Source organism: Parasteatoda tepidariorum, chromosome 6, assembly GCF_982258835.1.
Source record: "Parasteatoda tepidariorum strain Cologne lab strain chromosome 6, Ptep-v5.0, whole genome shotgun sequence".
Taxonomy (NCBI): Eukaryota; Metazoa; Arthropoda; class Arachnida; order Araneae; family Theridiidae; genus Parasteatoda; species Parasteatoda tepidariorum.
This window is the reverse complement of record NC_141760.1, coordinates 640,557-645,527: the sequence shown is the minus strand read 5'-3', so window position 1 is coordinate 645,527 and position 4,971 is coordinate 640,557. Positions and strand designations below refer to the sequence as shown.

At 27.4% G+C, this 4,971-nt stretch overlaps 1 long non-coding RNA gene across 1 annotated transcript; it reads right to left on the bottom strand.

Moving 5' to 3' along the window:
* Nucleotides 1–414: 414 nt before the first annotated feature.
* On the bottom strand, nt 415–4,766 carry LOC147807432 (uncharacterized). The gene is made up of 2 exons (XR_015434481.1): nt 4,630–4,766; nt 415–2,219 (listed from the first exon to the last, which is right to left on the bottom strand). It is a non-coding gene; the product is annotated as an uncharacterized LOC147807432 (long non-coding RNA).
* Nucleotides 4,767–4,971: the final 205 nt, after the last annotated feature.

The following is a 4,971-nucleotide window of genomic DNA, read 5'->3' as shown; positions in this document are numbered from 1 at the left end:
CGTAATTTGCTTGCACTTCATATAAAAAGGGGTTTACACTATTACCAAGATATTAATTATAATAATTCTTAATGAAAAATATTTCCCAATTCTTTGAATATTGGCCACTTGAGGTGATCATCTCAAGGGATTCCATCTAATGCTTTTTCATAGGCAATTATAAAATATGTAAATTTATACAATTTCTTTAATTATGTAGCGTTTAATGATACTTCAACAATTACAATGATGTTTTTCTAATCAGATATAGGTATAAAAAATATTTATTTCTGTTAAACCAAGTCAATATAATTCATGGATTTTTTTTTCAAAAAGTATCCTCAAAATGGAAATTTCTTATAAATTTAGATATTTTTTAAATATTTAGAGATTCAATAAAATAGCTTTATAAGAATCAAAATTAAACACTAAATATCATGAAATCTAATATCTTTTATTTTCACACATAAAGAACAATATTACATAATTTAGTAACAGTTGCACACAAATATGGAAAAATATAGAACTTTCACAATATTTTAAAATTATAGATGTAGATTTTGAACAATTTGTATGTTTTATAACATCAAATATGTTTAATCAAATGACTTTACAAGTGTAAAATCAAAGATTTCTTTCTATTGAAATGAATTTTTTTTTAAAAGCCTGATTTTGGCGAAGCATATTAACCCATTAGGCGCCATCATTCCCATTTTGGGAACATTAGCTTTCAATTTTTTTAGAACTAACTGTACTTAATATTACTTAATTGACAATTTTATTTGAGCTCTGAATATATGAAAAGAATTTTGCAATTTTTTTTGAAAGCTTGTTTCAGAATTTTTATTTTTATAGTATTTTAAAAATTGTGAAATTCCGCATTTTTATCCCCAATCATTAAACATGCATTTGTTTTATAAATATTATTAAAATAAAAATTATTTTAACTTAAACTTGATTACAACAATCTAATGTACTAAATAAAACTAGCCCATAGAGAAAATGTACAATGGTTAGTTTACAATTGAAGAAAAAAGACCTTGTTCCCTTTTGAGGGAAAGTATTGGCGAAAGCTGTTTTCAAACGAAAAACAAGATGCAGATTATTTTAGCAGAAAAAATATTTTTTCATGACAATAATATATGCACTAATTTAATAACGCAGAACATAGCGTCGATTCAGGTTTATCTTTATATTACTACACTAATCTAATACGTTGCCAAAAATAAACCTTAATCTATGTTTATTTCCTCCCCTCAAACACGATAAAACATCTGCATTTTTCAATCTCTCCCCCATTCATTGCACGTTTACTCCTCCCCAACAGCAAAATGACTCTAAATTTCTATTTGCATTTTTATAAAATAATTAATTTATAATAAATTTGTATTATGTTTAAAAGTTTCCTACAGAAAAAATCTATCATAAAAAATTTCTAACATTTTCCTTTGGCTAAGAATTTTAAAATCTGGCAAATAATTTGAAATACTTAGTATAGGCTATGTATATATATATAGTAATATCATAATTAAAGGTCAATAAAGAAAAAGTGCAGGTAAAAAAAGAAAAAACAACACCGGAAGCAAAATTATAATGGTAAACACACTTAATACAATGAGTAATTTAACCAGTGAGAATAGCCAAAACCAAATTTACAAAAATTATAATAATTTAAAATAAAACAAAATTAAAAAAATTAGCACTATAATGAGAAAATAAAATATCATAGTAAAAGGTGATAACATATAGATAAATTTGCTTTACAGAGTGGAACAACTGTAAGTCAATTTTACTTGGAAATGGTAAGATTCGTTTAATGCAGACCCTTATAAAAAAAGTCCACACGTTTCGCAGAGAACTTTTATTAAAACATTTTCCAAATTTTGAAAAAAATCAAATGACACACATTTTTCTTTCTTTTAGTTTTCACTAGTTATTAATACAGAATCACAATAATTCAGAGAAATAGCAACGGACATTTAAAGGTTGTATCCGGAAGAAAAAATGCTCAACACTTCGCCGGGGGAGGTACATGGGCAAAGCATTTGCAGAGGAGGCCTGATCAAATCCTTCCCACAGCATCCACATTATTTATAGTTTAGCATTGACCACAGTGCTGATGTAAAATACCCTCCGAGGTAGTTGGATCATGGGTTTGAGTCCCCTGGACGCCAGACTAACTGTAGCAGGCTTAGTGGTTTTCCTCTCCATGTCAGTGTTTTGTCATGCATTCATCTCGGCTAGAACATTTAAAACAGGACTTATCAATGTAAGAGTATTTTATTTGAATAAGTTGTTAAAAGTTTCTATCACAATGTACACAAATACATTCATGAAGATTTTATTACATTAAGAATAGGTTTAGCTAAAATAATTTTTATATATAATATTATTGAACTAATTTAACACGTTGAATGCCATAGGGGTCACCGGTGACTGGTGCCTAGATTATTCGAAACACATAACTCGAATAAATTTTTAATGCTCTAATTTTTTTTTATATTATTATTACTAAAATGGTTTGAAGAAATAATTGTAATATATACTGAAAAAATCATTTTGGCCAGACGGACAAGCCATGTAAAATTAGTGTGGCATTCAACATGTTAAAGAAAAAAAAATGTAAATCTATCTAAGCTTAAATACATAAGAAAGTGCAAGGATTGTTCTTAACACAAAACAAAATTGGAGTCAACAAAGAAAATTCAAATGTAAATCGAAAAGTAATTATTTATTATTTATAAAAATATTTAATAATTAAAAACATTTTTTTGCATTTACTGGAACACAGTCGAGACAAAAAGTAACAGCAAAAAAAACTATTAATCATTTAGTTATACTAATAATATAAATTTAGATTACACAAACATTAAATTGTCTTTCAGAGAGCAAAAAAAAAAATTTTTTTCACTGTATCAAGTTTATACACATATCAATCCTTACAATCAATATATTTTCTTTCTAAATATTGTTATCAAAATTGCTTCGCTTCATATTTTTTTTACTACAGTTCAGGAAAAGCATTAGTTATAGATTAATAAAAGTTTTTTGATAATGTTATTCTAAGTAACACAGGTAAGGTAGCAATAACAATAAAAAAAAAATTAAAGTTTCTTAAAAATTATTATCACTGATGCTGAATTAGAAAGTTTTACTAGGTAGCTTTTCGTAGCAAGAAAACATGGAGTATAAAGTGTTGAGCATTGAATATGAAGTACCAAATATTTTTTAAATAAAGTATTCAGTATATATCGATAAAGCATTAAGAATTTATCTTGGAAAATGCCAGTGACACAACAGCGATTCTGCATATCTAATCCATTTGTGATCCAATGAATGTTATGCAAATAATTTTTTTATTTTTTATATATAGTTATTGATATCAAAATTATGTAAATTAAACTGCTCTAGTTAGCAATACTTTAATATTTTTCAAAAAGTTCAAGCTGTTAAGTACTTGGCATTATATTATTTTAAACAAAGAGCAAGGTACTCATCACCGCCCATCACTCAACCATGACCAAAAATCCTATTTCTAGGGCTTTACTTTTTAACGGCCATGGTTAAAATGCCATGTAATTTTGATACTGGTCAGATAAAGTGGACTCCGCTTGAGCTAGCTCGTTTGAATCTTCTGCACGATAACCAATGAGAGAACTTTCAGTTGTGGCGGAATTTATATGCAAAGTATACACGCCAGTTGTTTTATACATTGCCAGGATCTAACTCATTACCCTAGTTCTCTAATAAGCAGTGTGAAAGATAATTTAACCAGCTGTGACACAAGAGCACCCTGGAGCAAGCTATTAATCCTTTTTAAAAATCAAATAAATTAAATTTCAATTTGAAATGTTACAATTTTTAAAAGGAGTTTCACAGTCGTAAATAATTATATATCCCATGTTATCTATTTTGAGTCATAAATTCAAAACTAAAATTTGAAATTATACACTGAAAGCTGTGATGTTAGAATAAAACATTTTTAAACATTACTTTTTCAAAAAAAATAATAACTAATTAAAAATTTATAAATCATTAGAAGATTGCCTTTTTCTCCCATGCTTACACCATATTTAAAATATAAATAAAGCATAATCTTATTTTTTTCTTCAGGTTTATGTCAACTGTAAGTTTAGTAACAGTTTGAAATAATTATAATTAGATATCAATGTCAATTGTTTTCTAAAATAGCTAATAATTGAAAGTATACTTTTCATAATTATAATAAAAATTCGAAAACATTCTTCGTTGTTTTTTAAATTATTCAATCATTCTGTGAGAGAATTTCTGTGATAGCTCTCGAATGTAAACTAAGATAAACAAAAAAGCAAATTGGTATTTCAAATAAAAATGATTTCTTATTCATAGCTATCGCCACATTGAAAACCTCATACAAAATTATAATCAAACACTACAGAACAAATATAGGGCACTTTAAAAACATTCCTCTTAATATTATAATGATAAAACATAAATAATACAACTACAACAGAAATGTAAACATAACTAGGGTTAGCTCTCTCGCTTAAACATTTTTATAAGATTTGTAGCATTAATAATTCAGTAATAAAAATTGAAATGTATTAATAAAAAAGATGCCGTCGTTACTTAGGAATAAATATAAAAATAAGATATAAGTATTAAACTTACCAAATTCAAGCATTTTTATAACATCGATAGAACACATTTGTAGACAAACTTCTTCCATCGGTAGCGTGGATGGGAAGGGACAGAAAACGTATTTCGTCATAAAATTTTTCACTGATGTGCGCATGCGCTTGTTCTCCGTTACATGATCGTACCGAAGAAAAAGAAATGAAAGGCACAAAAGTCTTTTCGTACCGCGCATTGACTGGCGTTTGCTTTGGTGCCTTCAATTTCTCGTGGTGCCTCTCATTTTTAAAGGCACATTAGTTATGTGCCTCTTACGCGAGAAAATACACGGTACATTTAGCTTGTGCCTCTGAAATCAGAGGTACAGTTTTTAGAGTG